Genomic DNA, 25,157 nt, shown 5'->3' with positions numbered 1-25,157 from the left:
TCAGCAATGAATCTGGTGGTGATGAGATATCCCATGAGGGTAAGGAGTTAGAGAATGGCTTACCCACTCTTTGTCAACTGGGACAGTCACTCTTCCAATGGCCCTTGAGATTGCAATAGGGGCAAGGCCCCAGAAGAGCATGGGGGTTAGGGCACTCTCTTGTCCAGTGTCCTTCTTTGTTGCACTGTGGCATGATTGAGGAGCGTCTCAGGCAGCTCTACCTTGTCTCAGTTTACCTGCCTCAGAGCTCAAAGTCTCATTGCTCAAAGATCAGATTGTTAATTTCCTTCTGATTTTAATCCCTGTTGTTGAAAACACAAAAAGCCATATTAAAAAGGTCTCCCAGTGAGGTTGAGGGCCAAGTTTAGCCTTTTGGCTTAGGATCTGGCCCACAGTGGAAGGTATCTGTCTCCTCCAAAGTCATAACACATCTGATTTTTATCTTTGTGAGTGTACAGCTTAAAGTCTTAAGGAGACAAAGGCAGAGAATCAATTAAGTATGCAGAAGTCAAATAATAGAATCAACAGGGTATTTATGATTATAAGTTTAGCAATGGCTTCCCATAAAAAGGATAAGGATGAGATCCAGGGAATTTTAGATACTGACATGTCATTCATATGTCATACATACATTTAGGTATTGTAATTACTTCAGTACCTCTCATGCTGTTAGAATGTCTAATGCCATCTGATTTTTGGAGGATGTCTGTTTTATTAATTTTATCTTTTTATTTAGGTGAGAGATAAGATGCAGTGTCATTTAATTCCAGTTGAGTATAGTTAATTATGGCCCCAATATACATTATATAACCTTTTTTGGGAAAGATCTGGTGGATCCCAGCAAAAGGATTTATAATTATATATTAATTTTAGTTGTTGAATATCAAGAAGATTGATAACAGTACAGTAGAAACAGTAAGCTTAACATATAACATTAAATGAAACTATTATTTTCTATTAACCATAAACATTTTGACATTTTAGCACTGAAGAAATTTGTATATATCATATAAATTTTTTTAAAAAATTATTTGACTAGTGACCTTGTGTTGGTCTGTCATTAATCTCCTGGCTGCAGCACAACAAAATGGCAGATGTGTGGTTCTGAAAAAGAATATTTGTCTTCATAAACAATCCCAATTTTATATTGGAAGGCATGAATATACCATCAGATTAGTAACAACGAATTTCTTAGGCTTATAAACTTTAGTTGAGGTGTTTTTCATAAGGCTATGGAGATTATTGGAGCCTCCAATTAATGAACAAGAGCTGTTTAAAGCTATCAGGTGGCCACTTTCTTGTTCATCAGTTGAAGCCCTCACCCCAAGTGATTTTGTTTAAACAATTTTAGCATCATTTTGACCAGCTGGCAACCTAAGAGGAATCACGTTTTTTAAATCTGATCATTTGATTAAATGATCTGAAAATGTAAAAGAGGGGGGAAAATAAAAAGAAACAGGTGTTTACAGAGCAGGCAGATGGACAGAAAACAGATACATAGACTAACAATCTTCTTATAAAATTAGTGTGCACTCAAATATATTTGGCCAATTTGAACTATAATAAATAGAATAGTGCTAACCTTTTGTAAATCCATTAATAGATATGTCTTGAAATAAGAATACCAGGAAAGTAACCTAATTTATGGCTAATTTGAGATAGCTCAGCAAGGGAAAAAAAGGAATGTAAATATTAGCTAATCTCTTGGGAACAGGTCCAGCCTATTGCAGATGCAGCAGCAGAGACTGAGGCTGAGAAGGCTGGCCTTGGAGCAGCCAACCATCCAGCAGGCATGTGTGGGCAATTATCCAATGATTGTCTATAAAGTGGGCACTCACCACCATGTGACAAGGAAATGTAGGCTGTTGGCAGCTCACTGTGTGATCCACGGCAACCTAGTTGCTGCTGGTAACAGAGTGGGGGGGTGCAAGATGGTGGCTGGTCATCATGTGACCTGCATTTGGATAGCTGCTGATCCCAAGATGGGCCACAAGGAGGGGGCAGTTGACCCTGAGACACGTTGCAAGATGGTGGTGCCCTGCCATGTGGCAGTGGGCCACAAGATGGCAGCTGTCCTCAACAAGAACTGCAGCAACATGGCAGCTGACAACCTTGTGTCCTGCCAGAAGGGTAGAAAATAAGACAAGCAGAGAAAATGGTACACAGCAACAAAGAACCCTCTGATGGAACAAACAGCTCAGGTGGGGGGACTTGAGACATTGGAGACTGGGGAGAGACACTAAGGAAAGGCCACTGTGGGTGAGGAATGGGAAAAAGACTGCTCAGGGGGCAAAGAAACCTCTGGCTGAGAAAGCTAAGACATCATATAAGACACACCACGATAATCAACATTCTGATTTATTTCACATAGATTCATGGATTCAATGTGGCTTTCATTTCTTTAAAATGACTCAAATTTAATATTATTTATGATTAATCCTCCATTATGGGTACATAACATGTGTATTTTCTTTTCATTTCTTCATTGAGTTAGAGGCCTCTTGTATAATTAACTATTATGACGTTGGTACTGTAATCACTGGTATGGACTTATTTCTGTAATATAATTAGTTTAACTCTTTTTTAAAAATTTTAAGCAGAAAAGTAAAAAAATAACCTTGTAAAACAACATTTCAAATCACTTTGGTAGGATACACATAACAACAATCAGCACATTGTACACTGTTATATTCAGATTAGTCATTCAAAGTAAAAGAAACAGGAATGAAACACTGTCCAGGATATCTCCAACACAAAATTTTCCCTTCAATGGGCTAAGAGAGACCAATTATAAAACTACCTTAACTGCCTTGCATATATATGGTTTTTCTTTTCCATTCCTTCTTTTCCCCTTTCTCCCATCACAGTTTTACTTTCCTTTTGTAGTTTCTTCTCATTTCACAATATTTATTGTACAATTTGAGCCTTTTTACTCTTTCTGTTTTTCACAGCAGTGGAAGAATAAAACAATTGCACATTTCAGACTGGTTTCTATCACTTATGAATATATTCTCTTTTCATCCGTTTATCTATAAAGTCTCAAGATTATCTTTCTTTATGGCACAGTAGTACTTCATTATATTAAAAATCACATCTTTTTATCCACTACTTGGCTCATGGGCATTGGGGTAGTTTCCAAGATTCAGCTATTACAAATTGTGCTGCTATAAACATGGGTGCATATTAGTATAGCTCTTTAAGGAAGATACAGATGACTCATATTTCTGTGTCAAATGGATAACCCATTTTCAGTTTTTTGAGTGATTTTCATACTGATGCTTATAGTTGGTATACTATATAACATGTTGCATCCTGAAAGTCAATGAAGAAGGAATTCCCATGCGCACAGCCTCAATAGCTGTAATTTCTTTTTTTTTTCCTTTACAGTTTATGATGCCTGCCTTTCTTACTGGAGTAAGATGGAATTGCGAGAGTTCTGTCCATGGAGGTATTCAGGCAGCTTATTCACCTGCCCTCTTGGTAAGCATCTGCAACGTGGGCCAGGAGGAGGACAGAGCTCCAGAGTTCCGGCCATAAAGGGACTCAGGCAGCTTATTCACCTGCCCTCTTGATAATCACCTGCAGCTTGGGCCTGCAGGAGAACCATTAACTGTGAGCCAACTTCCACTCGAGTTGAAAATCAAGCACCCTTCTCCCACCTGCCCCCTCCCCCCTTACCTACTGGGAATGGATATTTCAACAAGTCTAGGGAGGATGACCATATGCAGTATAGCAAATATGGGGGATTTCCTTCTGTCTTCTGTTTGAAGGAATAGGTTGTTTTCAATTTTTGTTATATTTCTTTTGCTCTATTCAGTATTCTCAATTGGTTTTACAATGTTCTATTTTTGGTTTGATTTAACAATACGTAATTGACTGGATAGCTATTGTTAAGTTAAAGAGATATACCATAGTATTTAGTACTAATATCCCATTATCCTACTGTGAAATCCTGTACCAATTTCACTGCTTTGTCTTGATTGGCTTTGTTCTGTCTTGCGCTGTTGCATATTTGCTACTTTCAAAATTAAAAAAAGTAAATAAATAAAAAAACACATGTTAAGACCCATGCATGTGTAGAATCTATAAACAGTCTATGAGAACTTATCTTATGACATTTGATGAGATGAACAGATACTTTGAAGAAAAGAAGACACTAAAATACCCAGTGCTGCTCCTGGAGTGTCATAATGTGAAACCCAGCAACAGTGTTATTCTTTGTTCAGAGTGATATTAGCCTGCTTGGGTTTATTGAAAGTCAACATAATTGAAGATATGGGTAACAGCATATATGTTTAAGTGTACAGGATTGATAACCATATTTTTAAGTTTTTGTTGGATAGTTGAACAGACCTGGTTGCAATCTCACTGTTTGAATCCCCACTTTATATGCTCCAATTTAGTATCTTGAATAACTATTTGTAAGAAGACAATCTGTAATCATCAACTAGTGACTTCTTAATGTTTATTTTTCTTTGAAATTATTTATTATTTCTACCAATTTTCTGGTTTTTTTAGTCTTTCCTTAAATTCAGTTTTAAAAAAAAGACACTACAGTACCGAGTGCTGATCATGGAGTGTCATGAAGGGAAATCCAGCAATACTATTATTCTTTGTTCAAAATGATTTTAACCTGCTTTAGTTTGTTTAATCTAAACATAAATGAAGATATGGATAACTGCATGTATGTTTAAATGTATAGGATTGACAACCATTTTACTAAGTTTTTGTTGGACAGTTGATTAGAACTTTTTGCAGTCTCTCTTTTGAATTCCCACTTTACATGTTCCATTTTTGTACCTTGAACAACTATTTTTAAAATGATAACATCAACTAGTGATTTCTAACTCTTTTTTTCTCTGAACATATGTACTATTTCTACATATTTTCTGTTTTGTTTAATCTTTCTTTAAATAAAAAAAGATGGAATTGCAATGCTACTTTGATTCACATTTCCCAAATGATAAAAATACTTAAATAGTTCATATAAAGGTACACTTAAAGTATCTACTCATTTAAATGTTACGTTTCTGTTTTGGTCTTTTGTTTTAGGAAGTTACAGTATTCTTGCATATTTTTTGACATTTTCTAGAAATTAGTTCTTTGTCCAAGAAGCAGCTGCATTTTTTCCTTTTGAAAATTATCCCTTCACTCTGTTACAGGTTGTCTCCTTTGTAGTATAGAAGTTTCTTTCTTTGTTATTATGTGTTTCCCATGCATACTGATCAGATGGTCTCAATTGTTAATTCATAGAATCATTTCTTGTGAAATTCAGAATCTGCCCACAAAGTCCCTGTTGCTATCTCTGGCTTCAAGGTTTGACATTTTTTATATTTTAGCAGCCTCAGTGTTATACATCTAAGTCCTCATCTCAGTTTTATTTGATTTATCACAGCATAAGGGATATGGGTTTGCATTTATTCTTCTGCAATGTCTAACCAATTTCATTTGCACCTTTTGGTATAGAGGCTACTTTTCTCATGTTTGGTTTTTATTCCCCTTTTTCAAAAGCCGGATAGCTAAGTTTTCATGTGATTGTTTCTGCCTTGTGTTGTATCCAATTGAGAAGCCCATGCAGTTTATTTCAGTACCATAGAGTTTATATTACTCTTGCTTTGAAATTTGTGAGTGTATCAATTCTCATTTTGCTTTCTTTTTTGTTCATATTTTGTTTGCATCTTCTGGCTCTCTTCTCATTCTATTTAAATTTTAGGATTAATTTTTGTACTTTGGTGATTAACTCTGTTGGCTAAAATTATGGAAAATCCACAGATTTTTTGTGCGGACAGGGCCATGTTGACATTGACCCTGCATTCCTTGACTAGGGCATGTCTTTGCATTTTTTACAATTTGTTTCAGTATTTTTTTGGAATGCCATCGGTTTTCCTGAAGAAACTTTTACTTTCTGGGTTATGTTAACTTTGGCTCTTTTATTTTTGAAGCTATTGTGAGATTATTTTTCTGATTACTTTTTCAACATGTAATTATATTGTCCAACAGGAATACTATTATTTTGTTTTCTATTTTATTCTTATTTCTGATTGTATGTGTTTTATTTACATAAAGTTACTTTGAACTAAAAGGGCATGGTAGGTACATGAACATGACACATCTGTGTTCTGTGTAATTCTGGTTCCCCTCCCAGCCACTTCTCTCCCTCCTCCTCTATACCCTTATTCTATTTTTATTTCTTATATTATTTTGTTTGTATTTATGACAGCAAACATTCATTGCATTGTGGTTACTTGGTGCAAGAGTCTCACACATTTCATATCTTTGTACTTTCCTTCCCCTCCAACCTCTCACTCACCCTCCATCACCTGGGCTCCTGTATGTTGCAGAATAAGTGTGATTCTTTTCACTTCTGTCACTCTTTTGTTTTGCTCTTAAGTATAGTTTTCCTGTCTCAGATCAGAGTTTCCATCTGGTACTTAAGATTGGGCAGTTGTTATAATTCATTCAACTTTACATTTTCTAGATACATATTATTTTCCTAAAAGCATCTTAAACTCATTCTTATTTTTGTTGAGTAGTATGCCATTATGTAGAGATAGTGCATTTTTCTTATACTTTAGTTCATCAATGGATGTACAGGATGCTTCCAAAATTACTTAGTTGTGCTAACTTATTATTTGTGGTGTTAAAATCACTGGTAAGTATGCCATTGTTATAATATGATGCATTTGCTTCTTTGGGGAAGATACTTAGAAAGGGAATAGCTGGGTCAAATGTAGTTTCTAATTTTACTTCTTTGAGAAATATCCATACAGACTTCCATAATATTTGTACTATTTTACATCCCAGCAACAATGGGAAAAACATTTTTATTCTTTGTTTTCTTTATAATTGGCATTCTTTCTAATATAAAATGAAATCTTAGCTTTGGTTTAATTGCGTATCTCCTAAGGGCATAGGTATTTAATATTTCTAATGTGTTTGCTGAACATTTATAATTCTTCATCTGAGCTCTGTCTATTCATTTACTTGTCCATTTTAAATGGATATTTTATAGTTTATTATAAATTTTAAATGTTAGGATTAGCTGAAAAAATTTTTTCTGTATGTTAGGAATAGCTAGAAAATTTTTTTCATTCTTTAGATTACCTTCCGACTTAGATGATCATTTTTAATGCTGTGCAAAAGCTTTTTAACTTGATATAATCCATCTTTGATTCTTCGAACTATTTCTTGGGCAATCAATTTTGTACTAGGAAGTCCTTACCTATACTTATAACTTCAAGTATATTAACTAATTAACCTTCAGTAGGTTCATTATTTCTATTTTAAAATTTGATCCATTTTTATTTTACTTGATACATGGTGAGAGATATGGGACCAACTTTGAATTGCATATAAGTAGCCGATGGTTCCAGGACCATTGGTTAACAGGATATCTTTACTCCAATATGTGACTGTAGCTCTTTTGTGAAGAATCAAATAACTAAATATGTGTGGCAATGTAACTGCATCATCTTCTCTTATCTGGACATTTACACATCTGTGTTAGTACCAATAGCATGCCATTTCGATCACTGTTGCTTTGTAATATAACTTGACAAAAGAATCACTATCAATTTTTGTCTTTTGTATCTTCATACATTATTGGCTCTCAGATTCTTCTAGAATTCAGTATTTCTTCTATATAAAATATAACATCATTTGTAAAACAGAGTTGTTTTACATTTTTCTTTCTTATTCCTGCCACATTTCATTCCTTTCTCTTTCTTAATTAGTGTGACTAAAATTTTCAGTACTGTACAAAACAAGAGTGTGACAAAAATCTACTTTTTCACAATTTGAGAGTGAATTATTTTTTTCTCAGGATTAAACTGGCAGTGCATTTGTCATAAAGACACTTTAACAGTTTCAGATAAGGTTGTTCTATGCCTATTTTCATCAGTATTTTTTATCACAAATAGAGATCAGGTGTTATCAAAGTCATTTTTATATTTACTGATAAATTTTGAATTTTTATCCTTACTTGAGTACAAATGGATGATAAAACTTTAACCTTATCTTTTGTGTGTGGAGATTCCTGGATTTTTTATTGCCAAAACTTTTAACTTCAGAAAATTTCCCTGAGTTTTAAATTTTTTTTTCTGCACCTGAATTCTGAAATTCTTGAAAGTGTCCTGGTCTTTGATGCATAACTGCAAGAGGTCAAAGGCTTAGCTTATTTAAGTGAGAAACTTAGCTTCATGCTACTTGTCCCATAAATGTCAGGTCGATTTATTAAATATCCCTCAATGTAAACTTTTTTTCTTTCTTTATCCACAATTTCGTTGAAAAGTATTGCTGAAATATGAAGCACTGAATGATATTTTCATTGTGGAATTACATCAATTATTGATATAAATACTCACCATAAACATGGATTTTTACAGTCTTCTTTATGTGTGGATATGCATTCTTTCATGATTATAGATAAGTACATTTCTGATTCTAGGTGTGCTCTTGCTGTAATTGTGCATTCGTAGGACTAACAGGAATATTCACTTCCAAACAGAGATTTCATCTATGAAATCTTCACATTTCAACAGAATATTGCCTGTAGCTCCTGTATAAAATTATGTCTTAGGAGAATAAGAAGATAGCAGATTGATAAGTAGTAAGGTAAATAGTATCTGTAAGACAAACATCTCAGATACTAGAATTTACTACCATGGAGAAACTGGACAAAAGGATGGAGATTCTCACAACCCAAGAAGAAACTACGGAAAAAGGAAAAAGAAGAAAAAATGAAAAGAAAGAAAAATGTGGTTAGAGCCATTTGCACTCTCACCAGAGCCAGTCTGACTCACAATTGTGGCACTCTCACCTGAGCTGATCCTTCTCACCACAGCCATGCAGTCATGGCACTCTCATTGGAGCTGATCACACTCACAGTCACAGCACTCTCACCAGACTTGCTCTGATCTACAGTCATGGCATTCTCACTGGAGCTGGTCCCTCTCTTTAGAGCCAGTCCAATTTGTGGTGGCAGTGCTTGCACAGGAGCTGATGGTATGAGTCTTATCATGCTGTGAGTCTCATGCTGTGAGTCATGCTGTGTTGCAGGCAGGAGGATGTCTGGGGAGGAGGATGCATCACAACAGAGAACAAAGCCATCATAGTGACCTGAGTTAACCTGCAGTGGATGCTCAGAATTTGGTCACCCCAGAAGGTGGGTGATTGGGCTGGATGATATATTGGAATTGGGAAAGATGGGCCTGCACCAGAAAATGTAGTGGAATTAGTTAGCTGCTCTCCACCCAGAGCAGATTGGTGCAATGTGCTTGGACTGGGTCATGCCCCTGATTGGGACCCAATAGTCAGGGATATAATTGCCCCTTAAGCTGTCCTGAACTGGCTCCATCTGCATGGCATACACTACCATGGTGATGGCCCTGCTAGTTGACTGGCTTGGAGGGGAATGGCCAGCCTACAATACCCCTGCTTGCATTTTAATGATCCATAACAAACTAGAAAGGGCAGCAATCCCTAACCAGCACACTTCAGAAGAATCATAGACAATACAGAAAGATGCTGGGACCTTCTGCAGACATCTCTATGGAAAAACCAGAAACATGACAAGAGAAAAAGTAAGAAAAGGCTCCAGTCACCAACCCAGGGAAGATGGGTTCAGGAGAGGTAAATACACAAGAGATCAAAGGCAGCAATTTGCAATATCAGACACAGTATTAGCTGACATAAAGAAATATATTCATGATATTATAGATCAACTCAAAACTGAAATACTTATAAAAGAAAAGCAAGATATAAAAAGCTTAAAAAATAAATTCTAAGCAGCTGTGAAAAAGACACAGATGGAAGAATAGAGGAACACAGGGAAAAGAGAGAATCCTTCAGGGAAGAAAATTTAAAAACCTAGGATACACAAAACAGATTCAAATAGATTACCAGGAAATTAAAAACTTCATTGAAAGCTGGCAAAATTGCCTGACAGACACTAAAGATCAATTATCAAAACTGGAAGATAGATTTGCAGTGTATGATCATGAAATGAAAGATCTTTTAAAATAATAATGAAATAGGCAGTTACAATACAAAGGCTAGAACATGAAAGAAAGATCTATAACAAGAATAAAAAATGTGAGAGAAGAATGAGTAAACACAAGTGAAATACAAAAGGTATTAACAGAAATTATTAAGGAATACTTCCCAAGAATAGAAAAAGGAAATGATACTCATATGTATGAGGCATACAGAATTCCACCCAGCTACCAGCAAAACAGATCTACACCCAGAAATACAGTAATCAAGATCCCAGAAATTCATCAAAAGAATAGAATTTTAAAAGCTGTTAGAGAAAATAAACAGATCACTTATAAAGGAAAACCCATTAAAATCACCACACACTTAACACAAACCATCAAATCAAGAAGGGCTTGGAATGAAATATTCCAAGCCCTGAAAATAAATAATCTCCAGCCCTGATTGATGGACCCTGAAAAACTGTCTCTAGAAATTAATGGAGAAAAAAGATACTCTCATGACAAAAAAGAACTGAGGAGGTGGTTCATGACCACCATCTAAGCCTACAAAATAAGATGGAGGGAATTCTAGAGAGAGAGAAAAAATACCAGAATTTCAGGAACAGTGACAAATAGGCCTCAAGTAACAGCACAGACAGTGAAATGAAGAAAAAAGGTAGACAACCAATGACAGCAAAATAGCATAACAAAAATGAGGCATAGAATGTTGCCATAATTTCTAACATAGACGGACTTGATACACTAACAAAAAGAAACACAGGCAAAGTAGATCAGGAGATAGAGTCCATCAAGATGCTCCGTATAAGAAATATAATTAACTTGAAAAAGGCTTTATGGAACAAAAGTCAAGTAGCAGAAAACAATACTCTATATGACAGGGAACCAGAGAGAAATAGGGGAAGCTCATCAAGCAATTGAAAAAAGGTTGAAAAGACATGACAACTTTGCACAGTGGAGAACTACTCAGCTATAATTAAGGAAACCTCGAGGCTTTTGTAGGTAAAGGAATACAACTTATGATCAAGATCAGGGGTAAAACGTTTCAGAATCACTTAGGTAATTAGCAGGTAGCTGTCCTAATATAAAAACTAGAGTTAGTGGGATGCAAAATACACAATACATCCTGAGAAAGTGAAAGGGGAGGAATTATCTAAAAAAGGAAGGCAGAGGACATTGTTAATAGTGTATCAGTTTTGGGAGAATGGCCATCTTCACAATGTTTGTTCTTCCTATCCATGAGCAAGGGATGTCTTTCCATTTTCTGAGATCATCCTCAAGTTCCTTTTTCAGTGTATTATAATTTTCACTGTATAAGTCTTTCACTTCTTTTATAAGAGTAATTCCTAAATATTTCATTTTTTTTGCTTGCTAATGTGAATAGTCCAGTTTCTCTTATTTCCCTCTCTGTGATTTTGTTGTTCGTGTATAGGAATGCTATTGATTTCTAAGTATTGATTTTGTATCCAGCCACATTACTGAATTTATTTAATGTATCTAAGAGTCTTTCAATGGAGTTTAGGGGGTCTTATATGTAGAGTATCATGTCATCTGCAAACAATGATAATTTAACTTCTTCTTTTCCTGTCTTTACCACTTTTATTTCTCTTCCTTGCCTAATTGCTCTGGCTAGTACTTCCAGTACTATATTAAATAGGAGTGGTGATAAAGCACATCCTTGTCTTGTGCCTGATTTTAAAGTAAAGGCTTTCAATTTTTGGCCATGTAGTATGATTCTGGCTGTTGGTTTGTCATAAATGGCCTTTATTATATTGAGGTAAAGACCATCTATTCCAATTTTCTGTAAAGTTCTTATCATGAATAAATGTTGGACCTTATCGAAGGCTTTTTCTGCATCTATAGAAATGATCATGTGATTCTTATTTTTGGCTTTATTGATATGGTAGATTACATTTATTGATTTGTGTATGTTGAACCATCCTTGCATTCCTGGGATGAATGCCACTTGGTCATGGTGTATAATCTTCTTGATGATTTGCTGCATCCTATTTGCCAATATTTTATTGAGGATTTTTGCATCTGTGTTCATTAGGCAGATCAGTCTATAGTTCTCTTTTTTAGTTGGGTCTTTCTCAGGCTTTGGTACTAGAGTAATATTTGATTCCAGGAATGACTTAGGAAGGATTACTTCCCCTTCAATTTCATTGAATAGTTTGAGGAGTGTCAGCATTAGGTCTTCTTTGTATTTCTTGTCGAATTCTGCAGTGAATCCATCTGGGCCTGGACTCTTCTTGGTGGGTAAGGACTTAATTACATTTTCAATTGCATTAACAGAGATTGGGTTATTCAACAGTTTTACATCCTCTTGATCTAGCTTTGGTAGTTCATATGTTTCTAAGAATCTGTCTATTTCTTCTGTGTTATCAAACTTTTGAGAGTAGAGGTTTTTGAAATAGGTGTTGATGATCTTCTGTATTTCAATTGGGTCTGTAGTGATTTCACCTTTTTCATTTCTTATTGCATGAATTCGAGCCTTTTCTTCCCTTTTTTAATAAGGTTGGCTAGGGGCTTATCGATTTTATTTATTCTTTCAAAGAACCAACTCTTTGATTCGTTGATTCTTTGGATTGTTTTCTTAGTCTCTATTGCATTGATTTCTGCTCTGATTTTTATAATTTCCTCTCTTCTTTTGGCTTTGGGCTTGACTTGCTCTTCTTTTTCTAGCTGTTTGAGGTGTAGCATCGAGTTATTTATTTGTATTCGTTCTGTTTTCCTGATGTGGGAACTCAGTGCAATAAATTTTCCTCTCAGGACGGCTTTCATTGCATCCCACAGATTCCGTTAAGTTGTATCTGCATTTTCATTTTCTTTTAGATATTGTTTAATTTCTCTGACCCACTGATTACTCAAGATTGTGTTATTCAGTTTCCATGTGTTTGCGGGATTTTTGCAGTATCTTTTATCATTAATTTCTAATTTCAGAGCGCTATGATCCGATAACATGCAAGGGATGATTTCAACTCTTTTGCATTTGTTTAAATATGTTCTCTGAGCTAATATATGGTCTATTTTAGAGAATGATCCATGTACTGCTGAGAAGAATGTGTATTCTGACGTTGTTAGGCGGAACATTCTGTATATGTCTATCAAACCCATTCGTTCACAGGTGTGATTCAGTTCTGTTATTTCTTTGTTCATTTTCTGTCTGGTTGATCTGTCCCTTGGTGTCAATGGCGTATTAAAGACTCCTGTTACAATTGTGTTACTGATAATTTGAGTTTTCATTTCTGTTAATAATTGTTTTATATAACTGGGTGCTCTGGAGTTTGGTGCATATATATTTAAGATAGTTATCTCTTCCTCTTGGAGTTTTCCCCTTACGAGTATGTAGTGACCTTCTTTGTCCTTTATGGTCATTGTTGGTTTAAAGTTCACATTGTCTGCAAACAGAATGGCTACTCCTGCCTTGTTTTGGATTCCTGCTGCATGAAGAATTGTTTTCCATCCTTTGACTTTCAGTCTGTGAGTATCCTTCTGGGTTAGATGCCTTTCCTGTAAACAGCATATGGTTGGATTTTGTTTCTTGATCCATCCTGCTAGTCTGTTTCTTTTGATTGGTGCATTGAGATCATTTACGTTAATGATTATTACTGTTAAATGCTGGTTTATTGTAGGAATGCTATCTCTCTGCTGTTGCATCTTTATCTTTCTGTTCTGTTTAATTATTTGCTTTGCTTAGTGGTTTTTTCCTTTGTGTATCTAAACTGTCTTTCAATGTTATTTGCAGGGTTGGTTTGGTGTTCATGAAGTTCTTCAGCTGTTCTTTGTCATGGAAGTATCGTATTTCACCCTCAATTTTGAATCCTAGTTTTGCAGGATATATCAGTCTAGGTTGGAAATCATTTTGCTTTAGGATCTGGAATACTTCACTCCATGCTCTTCTTGACTTTATTGTTTGTGCTGAGAAGTCTGCTGTGATTCTGATAGGTTTTCCTTTATAAGTGATCTGTCTTTTCCTCTCTGACCGCTTTTAATAATCTATTCTTGTGTTGGATTTCTGGGATGGTGATTATTATATGTCTGGGTGTAGTTTTATTTTGGTTATGACTATTTGGAGTTCTATATGCTTCACTGATCCTGATGTCAGTTTCTGATCTCATGCTTGGGAAATTTTCAGCTATTACTTCTCTAAATATCCTCTTGACATCCTTTATGTTGTCTCCTTCTTTTTCATTAATCCCTGTCATTCTTATGTTATTCTTCTGTGCATTGTCTTGCAGTTGTTGAATTGTTGTTTCCTGATTCCTTGTTATTTTTAAAAGATCTTTCCTTTCCTGTTCACTAGCTGCAATCCTGTCTTCAAGGTCTGAAATTCTATCTTCACTTTCGTTTTGTTTCTTTTTTTTGTCTTTTTCATTTTTATCGGTACCGGGGATCGAACTCACGACCGCCTGCTTGCAAGGCAGGTGCTTATGCCGCTGAGCTAAACCCCCAGCCCCCTATCTTCACTTTCATTAAGGCGGTTTTTACAACTTTCAGTGGAGTTTTTTTTTTATTTCCTGTATATCTCTGTGCATCTGCATTATGTATTCTGTTTGTTTCTTATATTGCTCGTCTAGGGATTCTATCTTTTTGTTTAGTTCCTCCAATTTTTATCTGTGTTTTCTTTAGATATATTTAGAATATATTTCATTTCTTTTATCATTTGTTCTTTTATCTGGGAGATTATTTTGAGTTTGAATGTCTTTAAAGTTTCCTGGAGTTGCTTGTCAATTTCGGTAGCTATTGTGTCCAATATTTGAGGTGGATGGCATATATTTTCTTCTATATACATTGCTCTTAGGGTTTCTTGAGATGGGCTGGAGGTTTGAGGTTGTAATTTGGTCTTTCATTTTGTCATTTTCCTATATTTCTGTGTTTCAAGTGTTATTTGAAAGCTTCCTCAGGATCTGTTGAAAATCCCCTTCTATGATTACAGCTACTGAGACTCTGGCACCACGCTACCCCAAGCCACTGGGCCTGCAGAACCAATGGCCCTCCTCTGCCTGCTCAGAACTCCGCAGTTCCAGACAAGCTGGGCCTCAGGGACATTGTGCGCCCACCTGCCCCTTGGAAGCTCCACAGCTCTCCAATCGCAGCCGGGTTAGGGTACTCACCACAGGCCGTGGTGCCTCAGGAACCTGCAATCCCTCCCTGCTTGCACAGATATCCACAGTCCTCCAGACACACAGAGAGGCCAATGCAGGTGCCCCAGATCCGCCCAGCCCCTCCTCTGCACAACAATGGCTAGGTGCGGCAGCCAAACATGCTGGGCTCCAGGGATATAACATTCTAACCTTAAATTAAAGATAATTAGATCCCCAAATTTCAAAATGTTTCTTGAGAAGCACTGCCCATCCAAAAATGGGCATCTTAGATGAATACATACTTCTCAAATGAAGAATTACAAATGGCAAATAAATACATGAAAAAAATGTTCATCATCATTAGTCATTAGAGAAATGCAAATTAAAACCACACTGAATTTCCAGCTCACTCCTGAAAGAATGGCCAGAATCAAGAAAACCATCAACAACAAATGCTGCAGAGGATGTGGGGAAAAAGGAACTCTCCTGCACTGTTGGTGGGAGTGTAGACTGGTGCAAACATTGTGGAAGTCAATCTGGAGATTTCTCAAAAAGCTGTAATTAGAAGTCCCATGTGTTCCAGCTATCCCACTTCTACGTATATTCCCAGAAGAACTGAAAGCATCATGCCACAGTGATATATTTGCACCCATGTTTATAGCAGCACAATTTGTAATTGCCAGACATTGGAAGCCACTTAAGTGTCCATCAAGTGAGGAATGGATAAAAAAGTTGTGGTAATTTTATACAATGGAGCACTACTCAGCTATAAAGAAAGATCACATGGAAATATTTATAAATAGATGGATGCAGCTTGAGACCATATTCATAAGTGAAATAAATCAAACTCACATGTATGAATACCAAATAGTTTCCCTATTGTAAGAAATGCTTCAAATATATAAAAGTATGTGGTAATCATGATTTCCCATTATGTGGCTTTGAAGCCTTATAAAGTTTTCACTCATTAATTGGAATTGCTTTATTTTGGAATGTTTAATATTATAGCCTGTGATGATTTAAACAGCTATTTTGAAGAAAACAAGACATCATAATAGCTAGTGCTGATTTAATATTATCTTGTTTTGAAGTCTCACCAAACTGTTGTTCTTTTGTCTCCATTGATCTTATCATGTTGTGTCTTACTGGATTTTATTATATGTGATAGTATAAACAAAAACATTTTATAGGCAAAAGGTAATATAGAAACCATTGTTCATTTTCCAATGGCTGGTTCTAAATACCATGTAATACTTTCATCCTCTTGAATGGTTTCACATGGCCTTGATATGTTTGAAGCCATAGTGTAGGAAGCGTTACTCAAATATTTTAAGTAAAGAGACACTGCGGTAACTACTATTAAGTCATGTTATCTTGTTGTGAAGCATTAGATTGCTGAAATTGTTCTGGTTTGACCTGTATTGTTATGTTGTTATGTCCTCTTTTATCTCAATCTACACGTTTTAAGAAAATATTTAATTGTATTATTATTTTTTACTTAAGGGAAAAATTAAAAGAATTAACAGGATATATTAGAGGAACTTTTTAAATTTCCTATTCACTTGATTTGAAGCCCTGTATTGCTTCCACAATCTTGTTTTGATTTATTTTACTCTGTTCTGTGGGGTTAGATAGTATCAAGTTTGAGGGTATAGGCAACTATTTGAAGGCAATGAGAATCACTATGAAGCCCATTCTGGTTGGACTATTATCTTCTTTTGAAGTCCTGTAATGTCTCCAAAGTTTTGGTTTTATTGGTCTTGTTCTGTATGGTTTTGTTCAATTTTATTATACCTAATGATATAGGCATTCTTTTTAAGGTAACAAGAGGCATTATGATAACCATTGCCGATTACCTTGTATTCTGCTTTTACATCATGTTCTGTGTCCACCCTTTGTTTTGACTGACTGCTTTGTTTTGTCTTATTTGGTTTTATTCTCTTCCAAAAAAATGTAATAAGAACTATGGGAGTAATAAAGCCCAAAATGTTTAAATGTTTTGGCAAAAAATAGAGTGGAAAAAAAGTGCTCTAAAGGATACAACTTCAAGTGTGTTTAGGTGATTAAGGTAGATGACCATATTGCTGGGTTTTTGATGGATCATTGAACACAACTGCTTGTAGTCTCACTGTTTGAATGTCCACTTTGTATGCTTTAATTTTTTAACTTGAACACCTATTTCTAAGATGACAATATGTAATCTATTAATAGTGATTTCTTATTGTTTTTCCTTTTGAAATTCTGTATGTTGTACCCTTATACTGTTTTGTTTTTTTTTCCTTTTTCCTTTAAATAATAAAAAACGACTTAAAATTTTCCTGTATATTTATTTTGCAGTTTTTTATCACTGTTTTATAGATGACCAGAGATGGTTCTAGTAAACATAATACAAAGGCTCAAGTGTAATTTTAGGCCTATAATGTTTAAAATGGGCAAATAATACTACTGAAATTAATTTATATGTCATAATGGATACTTTCTCCTGTGGTCTACCATGTCAAAGAAGTAGGCAGAAATTCAGAGCACAAAGCTAAATGCAAATGAGTACTGCAAATTTACCTCAATAAACATATTTAACATTTCAGCATCAAATCAGCATTTCCACCTTTCTATTATCTTTTTCTTTTCTTCTTTTAAAATTGGTACTGGGAATCAAACTCTGGACCCTGCACTTGCCAGGCAGACACTGTGCCACCGAGCTAAACCCCTGGCCTTCCCCCTTTTTGTGGAATACATTATTCAGAGGTCATGGGGGAAAATGAAGTTGAATGCCCATTGTCAGAGACACTGAGAAATAGGGAGAACGGTGGGCCACAAAATATTTCTTGAGAAGCACTGCCAAATACATTGGCAATGAAAGCTGAGCATGAACTGAAGAAAATATTTTGTATCTACACACTTAGAAAGAGGCAGAAAAATCTACTTCTCAAGTGAGACATATACTGAAGTCCAATACATTTATTTCAGTGGTAGTGAGGGTATGCATAGAGAGGCAACAAAGTCGGAATTTGCAAAGACAATGAATGACTCGATATGGATCCTAGAGATGTGTCGTTCTTTGCCAAGATTTTGCTATATAATTTAGACAGGCCTTAAAAACATTATGTGGCTAGGTTGCCCAAGCTGGACTTGAACTCGCAGTGATCCTCCTGGCTCAGGCTCCAAGGAGCTTGGATTACAGGTGTGTACCCCCATGCCTGGCAGAGATATGTCATATTTATGAAAAATGTCTCTCCTTATACCAAGTGAGGAGTAAAGGACATTTATCTTCAATGAGCTCTACAAATTTTATGTGTTTTGACTATGGAAAAGTAACAGCTAAAGAAAAATAAAAACCTACACTGAAAAGAAGTGCAGTCAACACTTCGGGAGAACATGGTGGACAAATAACAGCAGCCATGGAGGCTCTCTGAGATTACCAGTTTAGAATCGAGGAGCGGTGCTGTGTGAGGAGTCCTACGCAAGGGGAGTTGTACCCTGCCAATCCAGGAATGAACTAAGCTGAGAAAAACCAACTGGAAATGCAATCCTGATGCTATAACAGGAACAGATAAAATCTCAGTACAGAAGCTGGATCCCGCACCATTGGAAGCCATGATTTGAATTTCCTGCTGATGCTACTGTGTCTCAATCTGCACAGCAGGGAGAGAGATGCACGAAAGCTCTGAGAGCTGGTATCAGTGAACCAAATGGCATTGAGAGCAGGACTGGCAGGGAGCCCTGCATCGACCTGCCATGAGTGAGAGAAATGGGATCCTTTTCCTAGACTAGGAGGCTCTAACAGAGGACATTCAGGGAACAAGCAGACTAGCTGGAACAAGGCCCTGCAGTGACTTTAGTCGCATATTCCCTTCTCAAGTGGGAGTGGTGGGGAGCACTTGGCCTGGTGACACTGTGGAGTGAGATCCAGTAGCCTAGCCCAAATCAGGTCCCTGCACCTGGTGGTGCACCCTAGCAGTGAAGAATTCAGTAGGTTGACATGGAGGGGCAGACCCAGCAGAAGCTGCCCAGGTCTGTGTCTCCCTAGTACACTGCAGTGGGAGAGAACACCGAGCCAGTGAATTCAAACAAACTATAACAGACAAAGAGAAAAAAAACTTTGCCTCCTATATATGCTTGTATGGAAGGAACAAAAAGTATGGGAAAAGGGAGCAACAAGAAAGGGTCCTCAGTCCCCAATTCTGAGAACACTGATCCAGGAAAGATAAATGCAAAAGAGAATGAAGACAGAAAACATGCAATATCCGGCATGGCACCTATAGACATAAAGCGGTATCTCTGGAGCCTCATAGATGAGTTCAAAAATGAAGTATTTAATGAAATAAAGCAAGAAATAAGTAGAATAGTTAGAGAATTGCTAAGCACCGCTCAAGAAAAAACAGATGGTGGAATGGAAGAACAGAAAAAAAGGGGAAAATTGTTTGATGGAGAAAATAGATAAAACATAGAATAAGTGAAGCAGGTTCAAAGAGATTACCAGGAAACTAAAAACTCTATTGAAAGCTGGCATAACAGCCTGAAAGAAACTAAGGATAGATTATCAGAACTGGGGGACAGATTTGTAAGGTGGGAGCATGAAATGAAAAACTTCTGAAAAATGACAAAAAACAAACAGCAATAATACAAAGACTAGAAGATGATACAAGGATCTATAATTTAAGAATTAAGAACATAAAAGAAGAAGTAGGGACTCAAACAAATGAACTATAAAAGCTATTCACAGAAATAATCCAGGAGAATTTCCCTTATTTAGCAAAAGGTAAAGATACTCAGATGTATGAGACATACAGGAGCCCAGCCACCTACAACCCAAACAAAGCTACACCCAGGCATATAATAATCAAAATTTCAGAAATCCAATATAAGAACAGAATATTAAAGGCTGTCAAAGACAAGAAACAGATCACTTACAAGGGAACACCCATCAGAATTACAGCAGACTTCTCGGCACAAGCCATCAAATAATGAAGACCATGAGGGGAAATAATTCAAGCTTTGAAAGATAATAACCTCCAGCCAAAATTGATATATCCTGCACAACTGTCCCTAGAAATTGATAGAAAAACAAGGTGCTTCCAGGATAAAGAAAAACTTGGGGAATTTGCAACCACCAATTCAACTCTATAGAGGTTACTGCAGGATATTCAAAAAATGAAAAAATATCAAGATTCCAGAAACAGTGGCAGAGCAGCCACAATGAATGGAGCAGAAAGTGAAATGAAGAGGACAAACTGACAATTAATGACAGAAAAAGAGCTCAACAGAAATGAGGCAGAGAAGTTTGGATGGTAGGAACAGCTATTTTGGAGAAAACAAGACTTCATAATAGGTAGTGCTGATTTAATATCCTCTTGTTTTGAAGTCCCATCAAGCTTTTGTTCTTTTGTCTCCATTGGTTTTAACGTGTTGTATCTCATTGGATTTTATTATATGTGATAATATAAACAAAAACTTTTATAGACAAGGAGATTATACAGAAATCATTGTTCATTTTCTGTTAGTTGATTTTAAATACCCTGTAATACTGTCCTTCTCTTGAACGGTTTTACATTGTCCTGATATGTTTGATGCTGCGGTATACGATGTTATACCCAAAGATTTTAATGGAAGAGACACTATGATAACTACTATTATGTCAAAATTATCTTGTCGTGAAACACTATTTTGCTTAAATGGCTATGTTTTGACCTGTGTTGTTTTGTTGTTATGCCTTCTTTTTTATCTCAATCTCCTTTTTATTTTGTATTTTTTCATTCTTATCCTTTTAATTAAGGGAAAATAAATAAAAATAGCAGGATATATTATAGTAACCCACTTTGATTTCCTGTTAACTTGATTTGAAACTCTGTATTGCTCTCACCATCTTGTTTTGACTGATTTTCCTCTATTCGGTTATGCTTGATAGTACCAAGTTTGAAAGTATAGGCAACAACTATGAAGACAATAATATTCATTGTGATGCCCATTCTTGTTGACTATTATCTTCTTTTGAAGTTCTCTAATGTCTCCAATGTTTTGGTTTTATTGGTCTTATTCTCTACTGTTTTGTACAATTTTGTTATAACTGATGATATAGACAATTCTTTTTAAGATAACAAGAGGCATTATGGTAATCATTGTTGATCACCTTGTATTTTGTTTTTACAATTATGTATTTTGTTCATCCTTTTGATTTGACTGACTCTGTCCTGGTGTGTCTCATTTGGTTTCACTTTCTTCAAAAAAGAAAAAAAAAAACAGTAGTAAGAACTGTGGGAGTTGGGGGCTGGGGATTTATCTCAGTGGCATAAGTGTCTGCCTTGCAAGCAGGCAGTCGTGAGTTTGATCCCCGGTACCGGTAAAAAAAAAAAAAAAAAAAAAAAAAAAAAAACTGTGGGAGTAATAAAACCCAAAATGTGTAATCATAATTGTACAAAAGAAAGGAAAAGAAAGTTCTGTAAAAGATACAACTGCATATATATTTAAATGTATGAGATAGATAACCATATTACTGAGTTTTGTTGGATCATTGAACAAAACTGTTTGCAGTCTCACCGTTTGAAAGTCCCCTCTATATGCTTTAATTTTGTAACTTCAACAATTATTTCTAAGATGACAATATGTAATTAACTAGTGATTTCCTACTGTTTACTTTTCTGAAATTCTGTATAACTTGTACCCTTTTTCTGGTTTTTTTTTTCTTCTTTTTTCTCTTTAAATAAAATTTAAAAAAAAAAAAAAGAAGTGCAGTCATCCTGTTAGGAAGTGCTGAATATCCTTCATGCAAAATTCCACAAATAGTTAAAAAACCACACCTCCTTCACCAATGAGGTAACAAAAAAAAATGAAAGGTCCTTCACACAAATATTAGAAAAATAAAGATGTGAAAATGAGAAAAAAATTAGAAATAGCTAACACATATCTTAATAAAAGTTGCTAAGAGTAAAAGAATATTAGGAAAAGTATTAATTAGGGCAAAGTGATGATTTTTAAAAACACTAGAAAACAATCACTTTGGACAAAGTGTGAACATAGCAAAGAGACTCAAGTGTTCAGAGAACATAATGTGCGAAAGTAAGATGTGAACCATAGCTTTGCAAAGACTAGATAGCTCAGGGAAAGAAAAAAACTATACTCTTAGTCACTACCAGGAAGACAATCATCTGCTATGTTATCAACACTATAACTGTCCTAGTAACCTGTCTTTAAACTAGGTTTCACTCTTTATCTTTTTTCCCTCTCTTTAAAATTTAAAAAAAAACGTGGCTCAAAGATTTTATACCCATCAAACTTGAGACATGAAGTAGACTAAGAATATTCTCCATGGTCACAGAGAGTCTGGGAATGTGAGTGAGGAGACTCTCACTCACGTGAGTGAGTATAGAGGGGAGTGAAAGAGAAGTAAAAAAGGATTAAGATGTGATTTGGATCTTAACTGCACAGATAAATAATCTGGTTGACTGATGTAGGAAAGACAAATCCTTCAATGTGTCTCAACATCTGAGTTAAAGCCTAGGCTAACTGTAATCTTTTTTTATAGTGAGGATTTTGGGTTTTTTTGTTTTGTTTTGGATATATTTTTGAATTAGGGAACAGATGTTAACTATTGTTTTATAGATAAGTGATTTGTACATGATTAATTATAAATAAAACTGGTACTAAATCTCAACAAAGATGTGATATATATGCATACATATATATATATATATATATATATATATATATATATATATATCAATTCCTCATGATGAATTCTTTGACTATATACTGAAAAATGTAAATAATTTACTTCATTGTCATTAAAAGAAATACTTTTATTTTGGTTCCGGGATTAAATTGATGACCTCATGCTTCCCAGGCAAGTGCTTATGCCACTGAGCCAAATTCCTGGAACCAAAAGCAGTACTTTTATAAACATTACCCTGGCATTGTGCTTTTTGGAATAATTAGACTAATTACCTTTTTAAAGAATTATTGTGATAGAATTATTTTTGTTTCCAGGGATTGAACTTATGACCTCGTGCTTGCTAGGCAGGTGTTTATGCTGCCGAGCCACATCTCTGGCCCAGGGTTATATTCTTGATGTAATGAAGTTGTAACATTTTAACGTTGTTAACCATTTTAATTTTTTCCATTTTATTTTTATTTTAAAGAGAATAAAACCAAGCAAAATAAAACAACAAAACCAATCAAAACCAACTGGTGACGCAAGACTTCAAAGCAATATGAAATCTACAATGGTTACCATAATGCTTCTTAGCTTCAAAATAGCTGCAGACAACTTAAGATGTAGTAAAAATCAAACAGAACAGAACAGACTGGAATGAATAAGAATAAAACAATAAATGCAATAAAGAACTTCAAAACAAGACAATAGTAAATCGAAAATAGCTACCATAAAATATCTTATTGTCTTTGAATCAGCTGCCCATGCCTTTGGATATAATAAATTTGAAAACAAAACAAAACAAAACAAAACAGAATAAATCCCAATCCAGCAAAACAATGAAAATTATACAGGACCTCAAAGCAAGATAATAAAGAATTAACAATACAGTTATTTCATATTTTTATGATTATCTTCTGTCAGAGTGGTGCAGCATTGGCAGAGCACAGTGAAATCACAGTGGAGTATAGGGCAGATGCTTTCAAAATTTAAAACAAGTCAGAGGGCTGGATGGCCAAGCATGAGGGTGCACACCTGTAATCCCAGCACTTGGGAGGCTGAAGCAGGAGGATCACTGCATGATCAAGGCCAGCCTGGGCTACAAAATGAGTTCTAGGACAGCCTAAACTACATAGTGAAACTTTTTCTTGAAAAGATCCCAACCAAAACAAAAGAAAGCAAAACAAGCTGTGGGAAGCCAATGCGTGGTCTCATGAAAGCAAATATTTAAAGGTATTATTTGTACTAAGAATGCATGTCATTAAAAAATCCTGGAGTTTAACAGTTGCTTTGTAGATGAACATCCAGATTTTTATTCAAGAAACAATTGAATCTAGCATCATCTCCAGGTAGAAGGTGAATAAAATATTCAGTTTTCCATGTTTATACCCTAATGTCATTCATGACACAGATGTTATAATGCATAAAATAAAGTAGGCAGATGAAATTGGTCAAGGAGGAATCAGAGTTAGAGGTGATGTTAGCTTGCAGGTTTGTACAGGACTCATAAAGAATCCAAATAATATTGAACACATATAGACATGGGATATGAATTTAACTCTTGGATTTGAAATTCAACTCTGATGTGAAAGGAGAAAATATTAGGCAAATAATTTCAAGTTTGCATGGGCTTTAAAAAATTAAATACTATTGTATTTGCATAGTTGTGAGTAGGCTATGATAATGTAATACATTTATTCAGCATATAATGATCAAATAATGGTCATCAGCATTTTTATTTCCCCAAACAGGTATCATTTCTATGTGCTGGACGCCTTTGGACTCTTCTTATTATTTGGAAGTGTGTCATAAATTACTGTAGGCTGCAGTTACTCTACTTCATGATAGAGTACCAGAACTAATTTTCCCTTCCAGCTATTTTACTATCCATCGTCTATTTTTTTCACTGCCCCTCTTCCCTAACTTACCCATTTTCTAGTGTCCACTGTGTTGCTCTATTCTGTGAGACAGAATTTTGTGGCTTCTACAAAAGAATGAGAATATACAGTACTTGACTTTCTGTGCTTGTCTTATTTTACTTTACATAATGTAACCCTGTCCCATCCAGGTTACTGCAAGTGATAGGATTTATTTTATTTTTATGGCTGAAAATATTCTATTTTGTATACATACCCAATTTTCCTACTCCATTAAAAATATTTCTGGGACACCTGGGAGAAATCGTCCTCTTAGCTCTTCCTAAACACATCTCAATGTCCTTATAAAAGACATATCCTTAAAAAAACCTTGAGATTTTATTGATTCATTTAAGCCTTGAGTTTTATATTGTTTCATTTTTTATCATAGTGCTAGAGCAAGGTTCAATTTAATAAAAATTGACTCAATTATAACCAAGAGGAGCTGTTATGGATTACAGCTCACGTTATACTTTGGAAAAGAATAAAGCAATAGTCAAACAGGCCTATAAAATTC

General features: G+C 35.3%; 1 pseudogene; it reads right to left on the bottom strand.

Moving 5' to 3' along the window:
- Window positions 1–8,833: 8,833 nt before the first annotated feature.
- The window catches only part of LOC100733449 (olfactory receptor 2Y1-like), a 39,102-nt pseudogene continuing 22,778 nt past the window's right edge, over window positions 8,834–25,157 (bottom strand).

Source organism: Cavia porcellus, unplaced genomic scaffold (genome assembly GCF_034190915.1).
Source record: "Cavia porcellus strain 051 isolate PalLab524CR breed Dunkin Hartley unplaced genomic scaffold, mCavPor4.1 scaffold_37, whole genome shotgun sequence".
NCBI lineage: Eukaryota > Metazoa > Chordata > Mammalia > Rodentia > Caviidae > Cavia > Cavia porcellus.
This window is presented reverse-complemented; position numbering and strand designations above follow the sequence as displayed.